Source organism: Muntiacus reevesi, chromosome 5 (assembly GCF_963930625.1).
Source record: "Muntiacus reevesi chromosome 5, mMunRee1.1, whole genome shotgun sequence".
Lineage (NCBI taxonomy): Eukaryota > Metazoa > Chordata > Mammalia > Artiodactyla > Cervidae > Muntiacus > Muntiacus reevesi.
The window spans coordinates 16,424,606-16,444,373 of NC_089253.1; positions in this window are offsets into that span (position 1 = coordinate 16,424,606).

The following is a 19,768-nucleotide window of genomic DNA, read 5'->3' on the forward strand; positions in this document are numbered from 1 at the left end:
TACTGCAGTCCATGGGGTCGCAAAGAGTCAGACACGACTGAGCAACTGAACTCAACTGAACGGAACTGAAGATGACAAAACGGAGGCTCCTTCAGCAAGGGAAGATGACTGGGCTGCAGGTGAACTCTTTCACCCCATCCAGGCTCACTTGTAAGGAGGATATGAATGTTAAAGTTAAAAATTAAATCTCATTCCTCACTGCATCTAAACCCAAGAAAGGTGGTCTCCTCTTCCTCCCATAAATCGCCCCCATCCCGGACCTCTCTCTCTCTGGTTCCCCGAGCATCCTGAAGTGTCACATGTGAATGCAGCTCTCAGCTCTGACAGAGAGGCCCCTTGGAGCCCAGAGAGGGGGTCTCTCATTCCCCTGGTGATGCCGCCGGGAGAGCTGGGCCCAGAGCAAGGCTCTCTGAACCCACGTGCATTGAGACAGAGGAGAAATTGCAGGGACTTCAGTAGCAGGATCTGAGCCTGGCAGGATGGGGTTGAATCTCAGCCTTGGCACTGGGGGACTCTTCTGTCTAGAATGTTCCTCCTTTTCTGTCCTGTCTCATTTCCCCCCACTCCGTCCCTCCACTCACACTTGGTACTGCATTTGCCCTGACTCCATCACTTTTCTCCCCTCCTCAGCACCTGTGACCAGCTCCCCTGTCGCCTCCCTGGTCCGAGCCACCCTCGGACCTGGATCCTTGCAGTGGCCTCCTTGGGGGATTCTGCTGCCACCATTCCCTCCCGGGGGAGGGGACAGATCTGATCTGATGGGTTCAATCAGATCAGATCACTCCTCTGCCCACAGTTCGCTCATGGCTCCCCAACTCACACAGAGGAAAGGTCACAGACCTCACCCTGACCCCCCAGGACTCACCCGAGCCAGCCCCTGTCCCCTCCTACCCCGTTTCTGTCTATCCCTCGCTCACGCCAGCGGCCCCCATGCTCGTCCTTGAACCATAAACACATTCCCCCCTCAAAGCATAAGACATCGAATCCCTTTTACAGTCTTGGAGAGAACTCTTCAGGCAGAGGGAATGGACCTCCAGGTCGCCAACCAAGCGAGCAGAGCATAGATGGGGCTGAATCAGCAAATGCAGCTGGGGTCCCGTGGTGTGAGCAAGGTGGGCTTCGAGGAGGTGAGGAGGGAAGGCAGTCCTCGCCCCCCAGGTCTTCCGGTGCCCATATTCCCTTTGGCTGTTCCTCGGTAGCATTTATCTCCACCTGGCACTTTGTATATTACTCTTAAGTCTGTCTTCTGCTCTTCCCCCATTGGAATGTAAGCTCCATGAAGGCAGGGGGTTACTCTGTGTTGTTTCGGCGGGGTTCTGATGTCTAGCACACTGCCTGGGGTGCAGCAGGCACTCAGGAAATAGGCGCTGGATGACTGAATGAGTAGACAAACAGCTGAACGAAAGATTCCACAGAGCGACTCGTTACGCCCTTCTGTTCTCAGCATCCTGCCTTTCTGTGTGTTGTCCCCTCTTCCGGGAAGGTCCCCACTGCCTTCCTCCCCGCCCTCGCCCCTCGTGCTCACTCACTCTGCCAGCCCAGCGGGGCCATTCCCCTACAGCACATCACCCGAGCACTGTTCCTCCACCCCCCTGAGCCCAGGGTTTCCAGGGCCAGCTCAGATCCTCAGCTGGGGGCCCCCGGAACCTGGCTCACAGGTAGCGTCCAGGAACAGCTCATTGGGCTGAGCCGAGTGGACCAGAACGCCCTCCGAGGGGCCTGTCCTCCTCTTCCTCCTTCCCTCGCCCGCGGTCAGGAGGCAGGAGCCCTTGCTGCCAACTCAGTCTCCTCCTGCTTAACACCTGCCTCAGAGATCAGGAAGACGAGGCAAATGGGACACTAATGAAATTCAGAGAGAAAACTAAATTGGGAGGTGTTGCAAACACAGTGGAGGAGGGAGATGTGATTTAAGAGGCTTGCTCTCGCTCCAGGGTGGGAGGGGAAGTGGGGGGTGTGTAGAGAGCGCTGGGCTGGAGGGAGCCTCACACAGGCCCACTTCTGACCCCTCCACCTGGGGTGGCCTGTCCATCCCTTTAGCTCACGGGCCTCACTGTTCGGGCTTTAAATTAGGGGCCTTTTCTTTGCTTGACTCATTCGTTCATTCATGCCTTCCCACCACCTTGCCCAAAAAGATTTGAGTGGGCTAGCAAAATTGTAGTTGATTAATTAAGACGAAGAACATTTAATGCAAAATTAAGATAGAATGTGAGGGAGGAAAAAGGGAAATGGAGACGAGAAAGTGATCAGGGCCAGTCAGAAGAGGGGTTCTTGGGAAGGGGGCGTTTGGACACCGCTGTCCTGAGGATGGCACAGGCTCTTGTGACAAGTGCGTGGGGCTGCAGCCGTGACTGCTCTTTAGGGGTGGCCAAGCGCCTGCGGTCCAGGGGAAGTGAGGACGGCCGCTGTCTCAATGCCCACTAACTTGTTCTTCGTGTCTTTGGTTATAGGCATCGGCTGACTGCTGTGTGCCGGGGACCACCCCACTCCCCCCCACAGCACACCATTTTCTATCTCTTTGAATGTTCACAGTAGTGATCTTTTCTTACAAGGTAGTCTTTTTTTAATTAATTATTTTAGCTGGAGGATAATTACTTTAGAATCCTGTGATGGTTTTTTCCATACATCAGTATGACTCAGCCATAGGTATACACGTGTCCCCTCCTTCCCCTTCTCATCCATCCAGCTTGTCACAGAGTACCAGCTTTAGGTGCCCTGCGTCATACATCAAACTTGCCCGGGTTACCTGTTTTACATATGATAATGTATGTGTTTCAATGAGTGAGTGTGAGTGATAGTTGCTCAGTCATGCCTGACTCTTTGCAACCCCATGGACTGTAGCCTGCCAAGCTCCTCTGTTCATGGAATTCTCCAGGCAAGATTACTGGAGTGGGTTTCCATTCCCTTCTCTATGTTTCCATGCTCTTCTCTCAAATCATCCCATCCTCAGCTTCTCCCACCGAGGCCAAAAGTCTGTTCTTTACCTCTGTGTCTCCTTTGCTGCCCTGCATGTAGGACTGTTGGCACCATCTTTCTAGATTCCACATATATGTGTTAGTATATGGTATTTGTCTTTCTCTTTCTGTCTTACTTCAGTCTGTACAACAGGTCCTAGGTTCATCCACCGAATTAGACCTGACTCGAATGTGTTCCTTTTTATAGCTGAGTAATATTGCATTGTGTATATGTATCACAACTTCCTTATCCATTCATCTGCCAATGGACATCTAGGTTGCTCCCATGTCTTAGCTATTGTAAATAGTGCTACAATGAGCATTGGGGTACATGTGTCTTTTTCAATTCTGGTTTCCTCAGGGTATATGCCCAGGAGTGGAATGACCTTTTCAAGTTCATTTTAGGGATGAGGTGATTGAGGCTCAGAGATAGAGTCATCTTTTCAGCAAATAGTACTGGAACAACTAGGGATCCACACACAAAAACTTGAAGTTAGACCCCTTCCTCACACCATATACAAATATTAGCTCAACATAAATCATCCATCCAGCATCCTGGTGGGTACCACTAGGTGAGCATTGCAGCGGAAGTGTGTTGAGAGGTTGAGGCCTCCTGGTAGAAGGCTTGGGATGCCATACAGGGAAGCCAAGATGTCCTGTTGTTCTTGTTTAAGAAATGATAAACCACTGAAAGTTTTTGCACAAGCATTTAATTGATGGTTTAAAATTTACATGTGCAGAAGACTCTGATCACCAATAGGCAGATAAAAGTCATCCACTACTCGTTCAAAGTCACTCACAAATAAAGCAATGTCAGTGATCTAGAAGAGAAAGGGAAATGAGAAAAAGAAAGAGGAAGGAAACTAACAGCTAAGTGAGCACTCACGGTGTGCCGAGCATTCACCGTATTATCTAATCATCACAGCACTTAGGGAGTACATTCTCCATTTGACAGATTTATAAACTGAGGCATCCATCCCCACCCCCACCCCAGGATTGTTTGTTGTTGTTTAGTCATTAAGTCATGTCTGACTCTTTTGTGACCCCATGGACTGTAGCCCATCGGTACCTCTGTCCATGGGATTTCCCAGGCAAGAATACTAGAGTGGGTTGCCATTTCCTTTTCTCTCCCAACCCAGGGATTGAACCCAGGTCTCCTGCGTTGGCAGGTGGATCCTTTACCACTGAGGCGCCAGGGAAGTCTGTCTGCCCCCGATGCCTTACTAGTAGATGCAGAATTGGGATTCAAATCCAAGTCAGTCTGCTTCTAAAGCCCACGATTACTTTTCCCACTACCCCACCTGGGCTTGGTATTGTTCATTTGAACTAGCATGTTCACTGCTACAGCCTGCTCTTTTTAAAGTGCATTGCTATCTTTCAAGCACACTTTTTAGCTTTGGGAATATTGAATAAGAACTTCACGTATGGTTCTTTGTTCCAGCCTTTTGGAGTCCACCATGGCAGCTGCCCCGCACATAGCAGACAGTCAGCAGTCCTCACTTTTGTATCTGTTACTTTTCATAGACAACATGGCCACAGATGAGATGGTAACTATTAACTAGAGTTACTGGTGACTGAAAGATAACTGAGTGGCCAGGCCTTGTTAGAACCATCCATCCTGGTTAGCACTGGGAACCTGGGGGTTCAGAGAACCTGGGACAGAGTAGTTACTTTGCTCAGGGTCAGAAATCATCCTAATTGGAACACGCTAATTCTCATAGGCGTGTGTGCTAAGTCGCTTCAGTTGTGTCTGACTCTTTGCGACCCCATGGACTATAGCCCACCAGGCTCCTCTGTCCATGGGATTCTCCAGGCAAGAATACTGAACTGGGTTGCCATGCCCTCCTCCAGGGGCTCTTCCAACCCAGGGATCGAACCCGCGTCTCTTACATCTCCTGCATTGGCAGGCAAATTCTCTACCACTAGTGCCACCTGGGAAGCCCGGGTTCTTATATAAATACTGAGTAAAGCAAACATGACTTATGAGGCTAAGAATGTGTTGTCACATTTGGTGCCAATTATGGCAGTGAAGCAAAGATAAATGAACATTGATTGAACTCTTTCTGTGGGTTAGTATCTGTGCTGGGTACATAGCATGTCTTATTCTCAATGTGAAAACCTACGTGTTTGGGGCTCTATGAGCTAGGGACAGTCCCATTTTCCAGCAATCAAACTGAGATGCAGAGAAGATGCTTGCTGAGGGACATCTATGTCTGAGTTCTGGGTGGAGCTGGGGTTTGAAGCTGGGTCTGTGTGCCTCGTCCTTGGGGGTCCCCACGCCATCCTCCGGCTGGGAGGAAGCTACCGAGTCTGGTCCTGGTGAGGCGCCCTGCTTCCATTTGTGAGGTACAGCAGTCCAAAGAGTGCTGCCCTGGCCAACCATACCCTCAAACTGGTTTCAGGCTCTTTCTTCCCAGACCACCTGCCTATCCTCCAAGACATCTTTTCCCTCCCTGAGTTGGCACCTTCATCTTCACTCCAGGCACCTGGGATGTCCGCCATCCTGCCATCCTACACTCCTCTTTCCATACCTAGTGTCTGCTTAATCAGTGTCAGGACTCAGTAAGCACACAGATGGTCTAAGTTGGAGGAGGAAGGATCTGGTGACCTAACATGAAATCCAAAAGGTGCCCCAGATGGAGCTTGAAACCCAGAAGTGCCCTGTTCATGCAGAAGAGGAATCCTGATGAGGGAACCATTTCTGGATCGCCTCTGCCAGTATTTTGGAAAGTGACAACCAGGCAGCCGTAGACACCAGGGGTGGAGTTCTATCCTTCCCTGAGGCCTTGCCGGAGTCATGGTTCAGAGAGCCACACAGCCACTGCTGCGATGTTCCTGCCCTTCTGCACCTCCCTTAATGGAGTCCTCGTCTACCTGTCCCCCATCCCTAGGGCAGTGCTACGGTGCAATCCTGGGTGCACAGAATCATCACAGAATGACTTCTAAGCTGACTCCCTGGTTCATTTCCAAATGGGAAGGTCATTGCCATTTCCCTCAGCAGGTTCAAAGACCAGATCCTCATAAAGGTAGGGGCTGCTCCCTGTGGCTCGTGGCATCTTTAGCTGCACGTCTCGGTAGCCAGTTTAGCCAAAGCAGCCAAGGTCGTGGCCTGAAGGCCCTCTTCTGAAGCTGTGAACCTCTCTCACTATGCTGCCTTGACTTAACCTGCTGTGAAATGGATGCGCTTGGACATCTTCCACCCGCTGCTGCTTTGTGAAAGCTCCCTAGGTGGGAGAGAGCAGCCTGTCAACATCTCTCACCGCAGAATCCTTTGCCTCTTTGGATTCTAACCCTGATGGAGAAGCCGATTGTGCAGCAAACGCTCCAGGGGTGAGAACAGACATTTGTTGAATACCTATTATATGTCAACCACTGCGCTAGGCATTTCACAGTCCATTTAACCCTCACAACTTCCAGTGAGGTAAGCACTGTTATTTCTGATTCACAGATGGGGCCATGGAGCCTCAGAGAGGGTCAATGGCTTGAAGTCACACAGCTGGGAAGTGGGGGAGGCTGGAAATGAATCAAGGTCATCTGCTGCCAAGCCCGACTCCTTCCCACTGGGTTGAAATTAATAAGATCGACGGCAGCAAGAGCCACCATCAGCAGCGTGCTCGCTACACGCCTGACTTGTATTAGCTCATTGAATCACAGCAACAATCCAGTGAGAAGCAGGTACTATTACGGTTCAGATTTTACCCATGAGGAAACCAAGTCACAGAGAAGTGCTTTCAGAGTGAAGCATTGTCCAAAAGTGGGTGTTCGGAACGTAAGCCCCAGCAATCTGTTACAGTTGGCTGCTCTTGTCTAAAATAAGCACAAACCTTGTTCATTGGATGTACTTACTAATATTAATATCTGGTTACTGGTAATTAACTCCACAATGCCCTTGCCACCCACTGGAGTTGGAATTCTTGTTGCTCTTAACAGCCTGGGCTAGGCATTTAGCTGCCGCTTGCCCTGGGAGACTTCCAGTAGGTCAAAGGATCCTAGGGGTGGAATTCTGGATGTGAGAAATCAAGCAAGATAGAAGGGTATATAGTGGAAGAGAGCCAGCTGGCTCTGCAATCATATTGATGGGGTCCAAGCCTGGTTTACCAGCTCTGGATTCTAAGTTACTTAACCTCCTCTTCAGTCTCCTAATACATGAAATGGTTATAATAAGAGCCCATATCTCAGTGGACTATTGTAAGGGTTTACAATCTCATAAGATGCTTATAATCAGAGGTAACTAAAAAATCAGCTGCCCAATAACTAAACTGTTGTATTGTAGAATGACCGTTGACAGAGTTGGACTTACGAGGTGATCTAGTTCCACCCTTTCATTTGCTGATGATGACAGTGAGGCCCAGAGACAGGCAGTGATTGGCCCAAGACACACAGTATTTTTGTTTTCTGATTCCAATGCCAAAGTTCTTTCTGATTTTGCAGGTGCACGGGAGTGGGTTGCCGTTTCCAACTCCAGGGGCTCTTCCCAGCCCAGGGACTGAACCCACATCTCCTGTGTCTCTTGCATTGCCAAGCAGATTCTTTACCACTGAGCCCCCTGGGAAGTCCCTCTGACACCACACGTAGACTATATTTAGAGCAGCCCCAGGAAGCCTATATGTCAGCCTCGCTTCTATAAGTTCTAGTTATCTTCAACCTGTTTTATATTTTTTGAGAGCCTATTCTTTGTTTATGCTTTAACTACTCTTATATATCTCTTTAAATATTGTATACATTTCTTTTCTGAATCTCATAATTTCATCACCCATAAGTCTGATTCTTTTGTTCATTATTTTTGCTGTCTCTTGCTCATGGTGGCTCGTTGCCTCACGTGTTCTGGGGATTTTCAAATCATGTGTTCATGGTTGTTTTGTGGGGCTCCTTGGAGGCCTGAGCTGAACCTTCATGAGTCCGGAAAGAATTTGTATTTGCTTAAGCTAGATGCCTGGAGAAATCACCAACTTGAGCTTACTTTAAATTCAATACTCAACTCGGACTTAGGGTTCTTTTCTTGGCATAAGGTAATATGTAGTCAAGCACCCGACCCACGTGAGGACCACTTTGTGATTGGGAATTTTCATTTAAAAATAGCAATTGTATGCTCAGTTTGTTGTACCCAGATCGCGGAATCCCACCAAACACCACAGGAGCCGCGGATCGATGCAAAAGCAGTGAGGAACTTTATTGCAAGCTCGAGCAGGGACTCCCTCCACACAACCTTATGGCCATGCGGAGAGAGCCCCCGAGTGATGGCGGCGATCTATTTTTATACCGTATAGTGGGGAAAACGGGAAGCTTAAGGGGATTGGTTAATTTTTTAACTAAGGATGTCTTGTTAGCTACTGATTGGTGGGTTAGAATAAGGAGCGGGGGTGAGGGACTTCCTGTCTTCCCCTGATTGGCTCATTGAGTTTCTTTGTCTTAAAGTTTTGTTTTCTCTCCTCGGGAGGGGGTTTTACTCAAAATCGTGGTGCTATGTTTTCTCTCCTCAGGAGGGGGTTTCACATTTTACAAGTTGTGTCAGACTTTTTGCGACCCTGTGGACTATAGCCTGCCAAGTTCCTCCATCCATGGGATTTTCCAGGCAGGAATGCTGGAGTGGGTTGCCATTTCCCTCTCCAGGGGAACTTCCCGATCCAGGGATCAAACTCGCATCTCTTGTGTCTCCTGCATTGGCAGGTGGTTCTTTACCACAGCACCACCTGGGAATCCTCATAAGAGACATTAAAATGTTTCCCTTTCTCTTCACTCATCCCCACAGCCAAGTTTCCTCGCTGTCTTCTTTGGTGGGGATAGGATTTTGTCTTTTTTCTGACTCACCTGTTCAATATGGCATACATGTCTCCTTTGGAAATCCTAACCCTAAATGAGATCTTAGTCTGATTTCTACCTTCAAGGACTTTGACTTTGCCTCTTTCCTTGATTCTTTAAAACTAAAGTCCCCAGACCACCAAGGACAGGCAGAGACTGTCCCCCAGAACTGTCCGCCACCCCCTACTTGGGAACCTCTCGAGATTTGTGCTATCTTGTGGTCATCTTGACCTCTGAAAGTTTGCCTTCTCTTTGTTGACAGGTCAGCTCTCTATATTTTTTAAAAGCTTGTTTGTATGTTTGTTTAATCTAGTATTTTTCCATGTCTTGCATTAGGGGAATTTCTTAGGGTGAATAAGCAGACATACTGGTGGAAATAGAAGTTGAAAGTGGTCACCTCTATCTTTCTTTTGGTGTGAACATGGGGCTTCATTGGCTAAGACTTCCCTGATTATTACGGGTTGGCAGTTTATTGTATTTTTCGTCCAGAGTCCATGGAGTATGCCAAGAATGCTGAGGGGCAGTTTCCAGGCCACAGACCAAGTCCATCTCTCAGGGTCACTGCCAGCACTCTTCTGAGATCGCACGCTGTGCTCATCTCAGCCCCACAGGCGCCTTGGCCAGGACCATTACCTGTCCATGTTGTCAGATGGAAACTCTGGTTTTGTGATAAGTGTCCTGGAGGTACCGCATTCTGAAGGCAGGCCTGCATGCCATTGCTATGATCCAGTTGTCCCCAGCGTGGTCCTTGGAAAAGCTTTAGCCAAGCGCAGCAGAGGCAGCATGAGCAACCTTATGTTCACTTGCCCATCGATTCATTCACTCCCCAAACATTTACTGAGCACCTACTATATGCTGTGCCCATGTTAGACCTTGGGATGCAGAGATGGAGAAGCCACAGTCCTTCCTCTTCTGGACAAGGACGTTTGCATGGACAGTGACCATTTTCTGACCATTGCTTTGGCAGAATGAAACTGGAGGTGGAAGGGGACCACCTATTGGGGACCACCCCAACAGGGATGTCTAGGCAGGCTTCTCATAGGAAGTGACAAGTGAGTCTAAAGTATGAGAACCAATAGCAAATCTAAAAATGAAAAGAACATGACTCACCAGTTCCTTGAAAGAAAACACAAACACTCCCTCCACTTGAGAACTGATGGTCCAGCTGATTTTCCTTTCCTGGTCTTGGTTTATGGGTAGATACTGCTTTCATCCACCTTGGGGCCAACACGCTGAGAACCACTCGTGTAATTTACATATCTTCAGCAGGAACACTGTCATGCCCCAGAGGGCAAGACTGGTTCTTGGGGGTGAAAAATATCTTAGTTATTATAGTGACTGTGATCCTCTGAGGAGCCCAGTTCATAAGCAGAAATACACTATATGTTCAGTATTAACATTTCACAGGAGGTAGAGGAGTTTGCGGGGGAGGGGGGAGTCTGTAAGGTCTCCTTAGCAGTGGGTTTGGGGGGACGTGCAGAGTGATGTTGGGAAGGATTGTAATGAGTAAAAACTGAGAACCACTGGTGTAACTGGATGAGCAAGAGCACTGGAGTCAGATATGCCTGCTCAAAGCCACCTCCCTTACAGCCCGCGTGTGGGTGTGACTGTGCTCATTCGCTGAGTCATGTCCAGCTCTTTGCAGCCCTGTGGACTGTAGCCCTCCAGGCTCCTCTGTCCATGGGATTTTCCAGGTAAGAATATTGGAGTGGGCTGCCGTTTCCTTCTCCAGGGGATCTTCCCAGCCCAGGGATTAAACCCTCGTCACCTGTACTGGCAGATGGATTCTTTACCCTTGAAACGATTGGGAAGCCCCAAGACATGTATAATCTTGGGTAAAGGTATACCTCTCTCTGTGCCTCAGGTTGCTTATCTCCTAAATGGGAAAGAATGCCTCCCACCACAAGGCTGTTCTAAGGATTCAGTGAATCCTATGTGTAAATTTCCTGGCACGTAACGGATGCTCAATAAATGTTATTAGGCATGAGTTCCCTGCTCCCATCCAGGCTGACACACATGTTCAAGAGAGGGCCCAGAGGTACAGAGACTTGTTGCAAGTGTTGTTTTAACTGCAGATGATGAGCAACATGTGTAGGAGAATTCCCCTCTGAGACCACGTGAATGTACGATGTCCTGGGAGCTCTTGGAATGATCCAAGAGAGAGATCAGGTGATCCATGTGAGTTATTAAAGACAACATTTCCTGGTTCTTCTCTGAGACACAATTAATATTCATCCTGCTTGGAGCAATTGGCATCAGGGAAGTTCAGACATCCAGGTGGAGTTAAACCTTTTGAGTGACTATTTTTTTAAGGGAGAGAGTTTGGCATTTTCCCAGGGGTCCCTAGTTAATTGGGGATTCCTGGCCTTTGTACCACCAGTTAGGGAAGAAACTATTGATCCAGGAGGACCAGTCAAGTGGGGTATGAGTGGAAGGCAGTAATACATGGAAGGGAGGCAGGATTGCAGGAGGAGTCAGGAGAGGAGGCTTGGGTGGCTCTTCTTTGTTGCTCTGAGACGCCACGCTTCCCTCCATCAGCATTCTCCCCGGTGTCCCAGTGAGGGCCTGCAGAGATTAGTTATCTGCATAAGGCCTGGCACAGAACAGGCCCTCATCACAAACATGTTGAATGAGTCATTCACTTTCTCCCCTTCCCCTAACAATTATAATTAGCATCATTATTAAGTAATATGTTGATTTACTGCTTTATCTCACTTAACCCTCATAGCAACTCAATAGCTATTTCCACCACTGTCATCATTCCCTTTTATAGATGAGAAAACTGAGGCTGGGAGAAGTTAGAATGTTGCTCCAGATGCCAAGGTTGCGGAACCAGGGCCAGGGGCAGCTCACCCCACTTGACCTCCAATCCTGGGCTCACGTCCACTCTGCTGTCTTCTGCATCTTCCTGAGGGCGAGGTCGGAGGCCGGTGCAATTCTGAATCCCAGTGTCTGGCACAGGAAAGGGAGAGAGCCCTCTTTGGCAGCAGTGGGCTGGCTGACCTCCTCCTGCCATCCCCCGGGGCCCTCTGCAGCCCCGATTCCTGTCTAGGCCTACCCAAGTTGGGTGTGACTGGAGCGCAGTGGCCTCCGCATCGCTGACGCATAGACCAGACCTGCAAGCAGGAAATGCAGTGCTGCTCCAGGGAGCCAGGCAGAGGCGCCTTCTTTCTGACACCTACTCTGTTTCCCCACAAGGCCTGTCTTCTGCAGTGATGAACAGTGTCTGAGTGGGTTCATTATCTCTGCTCAGAACATGTCAGGTCTCGGACCGAGCAAATCCAGGCATGGTCTGGGGGAATTCTCTGCAGCTCCCCCGCTTCCTCCAGCCCCAACGGACACCTCCCCCGCCCCGTCTTTCTCCTTCTTGCCACCAAATGAAACACACACATGCACAAGAAAGACAGGGAGTCGGGAGACCCTGAAGATAAACTAGGACATGAAGCAATGAAATCGTCTCTCGCTCTGTAAAGAATGTTGTGGCTGACCAGTATTTGCCTGTATGTTCTCTGGTTCATCTGCACAACAGTTATGGCAGGGGTAGGGGCCTGCTGTTGCCGTCTCAGCTGGGGAGGGGTGGGCATGCTCTGCCCTGGGCACTGTGGGTCCTCTGGGAGCATCGCAGGCCTGGAGGACATGTGACATCTTCTCACCCAACCTCCTCCCAACCAAGACCGCTGGAGCAGGGACAGTTCAGCCACTCACACGGGTGGTAAATGGCAGCAACCAGGCTTGTACCTGGAACCCACTAACCGCAAAGGCAGAGCCCTTCCCCTCTGTTGTGGGGGGGATGTCTCAGAGATGGGGGAGAGGCCCTGGACAGCCACTGGCCCAGAGCAGTGGGTAAAATAGGGTGGCCTTCAAGGAGGACTGCAGAAGGAAATGACTAACCACTCCAGTATTCTTGCCTGGGAAATCCTATGGATAGAGGAGCCTGGCGGGCTATATTCCATGGGGTCGCAAAGAGTCAGACACGACTGAGCGACTCAACAGCAACAAAGAGGATAGCATCCAGGTTTGGCAAAATTCTGGCCAAAAGACTTCCTTGTGTTTATGGCTTGTCTTGGAGGCTGTGGGGGCGAGTTCTGGTCCAGCCATGCCCAGCGGTGGCCTAGGGTGGGGAGATGAGCAGAAGTGGGTGGTGTGTAGTTTAGTGGGTCTGGAATACTCTGGAGAGAGATACTTCTTGTACTGGTTTAGCAACCTCACCAGGTACCTGCAATTATAGAAGAGGTGTTGCCTTATTCTCTAAAACAAGTGTAATATTAGCACGCTGAAAGTTTTAACTTGCAAAATAGCAAAGGAAAGCCATGAAGCCGAGGCGCTGAGCCTGCAGAGGTGGTGGGGAAGGAGCTCAGGGCTGCCTTCTGGATAGCAGCCCCGAAACAGAGGTCTGCTGTGACCCTCTCTGCTTAGGAATTATCTGTAGCTCCCCTTGGCCTCCAGAGGAAGCCCAGACTTCTCACTGTATCATAGATGACCTGGGTGTATCCCTTTTCTCAGAAGAGTTGATCATCAACAGCAAGGCGCTCAGGCTCTGGGTTCAGATCCTGACTCTCCTCCTTCCAATGAGTCACCAGGAGTAGGTTTCTTAACTACCCCATGCTTCTATAAAGTCACATGTAAAATCGACATGACAGTGAATTGTGGTGGTGAGTGTTAGGATCAAGTGAGGTGTTACACATAAAGCTGTGGGCATGGAGCCTGGTCCATAGCATTTTCAACAGTGCGAGCTGTGATATTGTTACTATTAGCAACAGTGCTTGTAGCTGTAATTGTAGCGCCTTGCAGCCCCTGGGCCTTTGCACATGCTCTTCCTTTGGCATGAGGAGCCCTTGGGATGTTTTTGCACCTGTCAGAACCTTGCTTGTTCTCCCAGACCCGCCTGGAAGGTAAGCTGTGTGGTAGTCCTCTTTGACTGGGGCTGCGGTCTTGCTCCCGACTCACTCCCATGGTGGGTCATCATAGAGCCCTGCTGGCTTTTCAGCGTGTTGGTTGTAGTTCCCTGAGCCGCAGAGGACATTTCTAGGTGTCCCAGAAGGGGCCTCCTGAGGGCGGGGTGTCTGAGCACCAGGCAGCCCCCTTGGGGGTGTTGGTTGCACGCGTCTGTCATTACCCCACACTCTGCCCAGGGGTAAGTGGCTCATAATTGGTGTTTGTGGAGATTTAGGCAAAGCAGGTTACAGCCACCTGTGCCGGGGTGTAGGCAGCACGCAGGAAGCCGGGCCCACACCTGTCTCCCTGCAGCTGGCGGTAACAGATAGGCTCGGGGCCTCATTATCCACCCACGGGAAAGAAAGTCCCCAGCAGCTTTGACCTCAGGCTGAAAGAAAGTTCCCAGCATTTTCTGTTTCCTTCCAACTGGCTCCCTCGACTCCAGCACTGTTCCGGCAGCCACTTTGCTGCACGTCTGGGGTTTTCTCAAGGATCTCAGGAGATGCCAGACTTCATCCTCCCTCCCTGAACACTACCCCCATTTCTTCTGCTGTCTCTGCAATTTTCCCATTTGGGGGCAGACTACTCACACACCCACAGGCTGGAGAAGGACCTCTGTGACCAGAGGTGGGATTCTCAGACACTTGCCCCAGAGGCTGAAGGTCTTGGACGGGTTTCCTGGAACCCATGTGAGGCTTGGGACTTTGATGCTGGTGGGTGCCCGGCTCCTGCTTCCCAAACACCAGACCCGCCTTGGCCTCAGTTGTCACCCAGAGTCTTGCACTTGAGGCCACCCTCTCTGGTGTACAAAGCTGGGTAGGCAATATCTCTTCTGCCTTCCCTTCCTTCTGTCCTCCCTTCCTCCCTCCCTCCCTTCCTTCCAAATATGAATCTCCTTTGCATCAAAAAATAGAATCAGTAGTGCAGTAAAAACTCAAGTACCTACCGCCCAGTTGAAGGACTAAAACCTTATAGATACTGTAATGGTCAAATACTGGAATGAGTCCAGATGGTCTTCACAAAGTGAATGGTGAAACAAGTTGTGGAAAGGAGTGAACCATTGATACCTGCAACAACTTGGATGGGTCTCTGGGGAATTGTGCTGTGCCAAAAAAGTAAAGCCAATCCCATATTATTACATATGTATGATTCCACAGATAGAGCATTTTGAAATGACTGAAATTTAGAAGGAGAGTTCAGGTTGGTGGTTGCCAGGGTTTAACATCTTGACTGTGATGGTAGATACCGAAACTTAGGAGATAAAACTGGGTAGAATTTGACAGGTGCATAGAGGAATACAAGTCACACTGGGGAAATCTGAATAAGATTGGTGGATTGTATCAATATCAGTCTGCTGGTTGTGATAGTATATTATGCTTTTGCAAACTGTTACCAGTGTGGAAACTGGGCATATACATAAGGAGTCTCTGTACTGTTCTTACAACTGCCCATAAATCTACCATTATTTCAATAAAAGATTTCACTTAAAAAAATAAAAGATACTGCAAGTCTGTTCTGAAAAGAAATATTATAGATATAATTGAAGACCCTAGGGTGCTCCCCAATCTTATTACTCTGTTTCCTGAGAAGCAACCAATATCCAGAATTTCATATTGAACATTCCAACACCTGTTTGTAGACTTTGACTATGTTGGTACCTGTGCATAAATAATGTAGTATTGTTTGGTATGTTTTAAACTCTGTATATATTGTATTTTGTTGGAGTTTACCTGTTGTATATAATCCTTTTTGTGACTATAACAGAGTTTATTTACTCTTTCTCTTATTGATGGACTTGATTATCTCCAGTCTTGCAGTGTCAATTGGGCAACCATGGACCTTGTTCACATTCCCTTCTGCAAGAGTTTATCCACATGATACCCTAGGAGCACTTGGGATGTCCAGGTCAGAGGGCATGTCCATCCCTAGTTCTGTTTGAATAGCTGGGTCATAGGGCATGTGTATCTTTAGTTCCACTAAACACTACCAGAATTATTTTCAAATTATATCTATTTATTCTCCCTTAGACAATATATCAGAATATCTAGGGCTCTGCACCTTTGCCAGTGTGGCAATGTCAGACTTTTTAAATTTTGCCAACCCACTGGATGTGAAATAGTATCCTCCTGTTTAAAATCCCTTGGCTTCTTCTCCAATGAATCATGATTGTCTGTGCCCACATCCTATCTCCTCTACCAGACTAGGAGCTCCTAGTCAAAATTTCCCAGATATATGCCGACTTATAATAGGGGCTTAAGATTTGTTGAATGAGTGAAAAAATAATTCCAGATACTCTTACTTGGAAAGCTCATGACTTTCTTTTTCTTTCTTTTTAAATATTTAATCACGGACTTTTTAAAAAAAGCAACATCTTTGTTAAGATGTAATTCAACCCATTTAAAGTATATGATTCAATAATTTTTAGTATATTCACAGGGTTGTGCAGCCATCACCATAATCAGTTTTAGAATATTTTTATTACCCTTCCTCCAAAATACCCCCATCTATTACTGGTATTAGAAATCTGGTCACTCCAGATCTCTCCCTAACCCCCCAGCCCTAGATAACCATTAATTTACTTCCTGTCCTTCTGAATTTTCCTATTCTAAACATTTCATGTAAATGTAATCATACATTATGTACTCCTTTGTGATAGGCTTCTTGCACTTAGCATAATGGTTTCAAGGCTGCAGAATGTGTAGTATTGAGTTGGTCAAAAAGTTCATTCAGGTTTCCCTTAATGAACTTTTTGGCCAACCCAACACTTCATTCTTTTTTATTGCTAAGTGAATTACTTTGAATGGGTATACCACTTTTATTTATCAGCTCATCAGTTGACAGACATCTGGGTTCCTTTCACTTTTTTACTGTTATGATTAATGCTGCTATGAACATTCATATGTAGATTTTTTTGTGGATGCACATTTTCTTTTCTCTTAGGAATATATTAATACCTAGGTGAGTAATTAGAGGAGCACATAGCAAATCTGTTTAACCCTTTGAAGAACTGCCAAACTGTTTTCAAGTGCCTGTAGCATTTTGTGTTCCCATCAGCAATGTATGAGAGTCCTGATTGCTCCGCACCCTCGCCGACACTTATTGTTATCTGTCATTTTGATTCTATCTCAGTCATGGGCTGTTGCATCAAGTAACCTGGGCTAGAATCCCAGTTTTACTGTTTATTAACTATGAGGTCATCATTAATTTTCCCCTATATTTTCTTCCCCTGTGAAATGGGATTAATAATACCCACTTTTCAGGACAGTTGAAAGGATGGATTATTAATGAAACAATAGGCTTGTTTTAGCACAGTCAGGGATGCAGCCAGGTCTCTTATCATTATGAGCCTCCTCTAGTCCCCTGTCTGCCTGGGATTCTCCTAAACTCACTTAGAACCTCCGTGAGCACCTCTTCTCCACTGGCTGGGAGCTAAGCTAAGCTGTGAGTGAGCTTAGCCCAGAGAGCTGCCTATCTCTAATGCACAGAGCAGATGCCAGAAGAATTCCACTGTAACAGTGATTCCCGAAGCCTCCAGGAGCCATTGCTGTGTGCCATGCCGCCCTCACAAGCAGCTCCCCACTCCAGGCAGGCTAGAAGGGCAGAGAACCTTAGCAGGCCCCAATTTAAGAAACCTCAAACTGGGTCTGAACCACTTGAGTTTAGTTAAATAGATTTTCCTCCTTTTCTTTGGCAGAAGCCCCACTTTTCATTCCATTATTTTTGCAACAATCACAAACATTATCTGCACTCCCAGGCAATATATAAGAAAAAAGAAAAAATGATTGCTTGCTGATTGCTACTGTTGTTCATTTTGGTGATGTCTCCACGGATGGAAGGACACAGCTGTATGCCAGAGCAGTAGAGAAGAGCAGAGCTCAGGAATGCCAGGGCGTGGGGAGGGAAGAGAGGGGCACAGTTCCTCGCAGCGGGGGAGTCCTGGTCCGGGCAATCAGGGCAGCATCGCTACACAGGACCAGGTATCCATTCATGGCAGTGACACAGCCAGGATGCGGGCATGCTTAGTCGCTGATTTGTGTCCGACTCTGTGCGACCTCATGGACTGGAGCCCGCCAGGCTCCTCTGTCCATGGGATTTCCCAAGCAAGAATACAGGAGTGGGTTGCCATGCCCTCCTGCAGGGTATCTTCCCAGCCCAGGGATTGAACCCACATCTCCCATATCTCCTGCATTCCAGGCAAATTCTCTACCCTCTGAGCCATCAGGGACATAGCCAGGAAGCAGAGGCTTATTAACTCCATCCTAATCCACTTGCCCAGTCCTCCCCACCTCACTCAGTGAACCAGAAACCTGGGCACTCTCTTGATTCTAACGCCTCTTTGGTCCTGCACATCTAATCTCTCCAATGCATCTACTTCTCTCCATCATCTCATTTCTGCATCACTGCAGCAGCCTCCTCACTGTCTTCCTGCCTCTCTACCTCTAGATGTGCCCCTCCCGATGGGTGATACATGCTCCAACCCACAGTGATCTTCCCATAAAACAAATAAGATTAGGTTGCTCTCTACCTTAAACACCCATGAAGGCTTTCTTTTGCCTTGAAGATAAAGTCAAACTTAAGCCACTTGCCCATCTCTTCTTCATGCTTCTACAGCTTACCATGATCGCCACGGATGCATTAGCTATAACAGGGGTTCATTTACCTCTTTTCCCCATCCACCCGTGGGCTCTCTAAGAGCAGAAATCCTGCTTTATTCATGTCAGTATCCTGACATCTAACAGAACTTCTGACTTAAGGTAGGCATGCCCCAAATGTTTGCTTCCTTTTGTGTTTGAACAGTCTTTACAATTTCTGGGGCTCTTTTGCCTTATTTGTTTCTCTGTTTGACTTTGACCACTCTGAGCTGCAGACAGTAGCTGTTGTTCCCATTGTACAGATAGGAAACCTGAGGCTCAGAGGTGAGAAGTGATGATCTGATGATAAGTTCTGCAGATGGCAGGACTGTATTGGCACACAGATCCTCCAAATGAGCCAGCACTAGAACGCCATGAAGAAGGCCAGACAGGTTACTATTGCTGGTGGTTCTCAAAGTGTGGTCCCTTGACCACCAGTATCAGTATTGCTCTTAGGAATTCAAATTTGGAGCCCCAGGCACAAGATGAAAGAATAGCAAGTGGCCAAGCCCAAACTTGCCAGCTGTCTGCCAGCCAAGATAGTGTTTTCTGTGTTGTCTAATGTCCTACTTCTAGAGCTACTCACGTCCTTCAGCCCTAGTTGTGGGCTCTGCTGTACCAGTTGGAAGGAAAGCTTCTTCCTACTGGCCCTCTGCAGTATGACCTTTTCCCATAAAGTCAGAAAGCGATGTGGGTCATAGTAGTACTCGACCTTCAAACATACTTCCTACCAGGACTGATTAAACCTGGTCTGACAAATGTCTCTCTGGAGTGACTCTGAGTGTTGAGGCCGCCAGAGTATGAGTCCCTTGTAATGCCCGAATGAAGTGTCTCCAAGGCAAGATAATCCTGCAACGTGAACAGAAACTACATTGACAGGCACAAAATTCAGAGACTGCTTGCGCCTAGAGCGACAGCTTTGTCCTCTCGTGCACTGCCTTGACTTTGAAACATCTGTCAAGAATGATCAGCCTGGAATTGAAAGGCATCCGTGTGCCAGCTGAGCAAGAGAGAGGTGGGATGTACACAGAAGTTCCCCCTGGTGGTTTTGCTGGGTGCTCACATCCCTTAAGGACACCAAGCATGGCCGCGTGATGACGAGGAGTAAGCCTAGAAGGCCTGGCTTGCATCCTCAGTGTGTGGCCTCGGATGACCCTTGCCCTCTCTGGGCCAGATCTGCTAAGGTGCTAAATCTCCAAGGCCATTTTTGGCACTATGGCATGTCTGGGGGACACTAGCTGCAGTGGGTGGCTTTCTCCCAACTTCACAGATGAGCAATCAGCTGATACTAAAGAACTCAAGTCAACCCCAGCTGTTTCTGCTGAAATGGTGCAGCTGTGACCTCTGAAAGACAAGAGGGCAGGGTGGAGGGGAGGTCAGTGTCCTCCTGGAGCTCCATCTCTCACCTGAAGGTCATCTTGTCCTTTCCAGTCTGCCTGTCCGTTCCTCAGT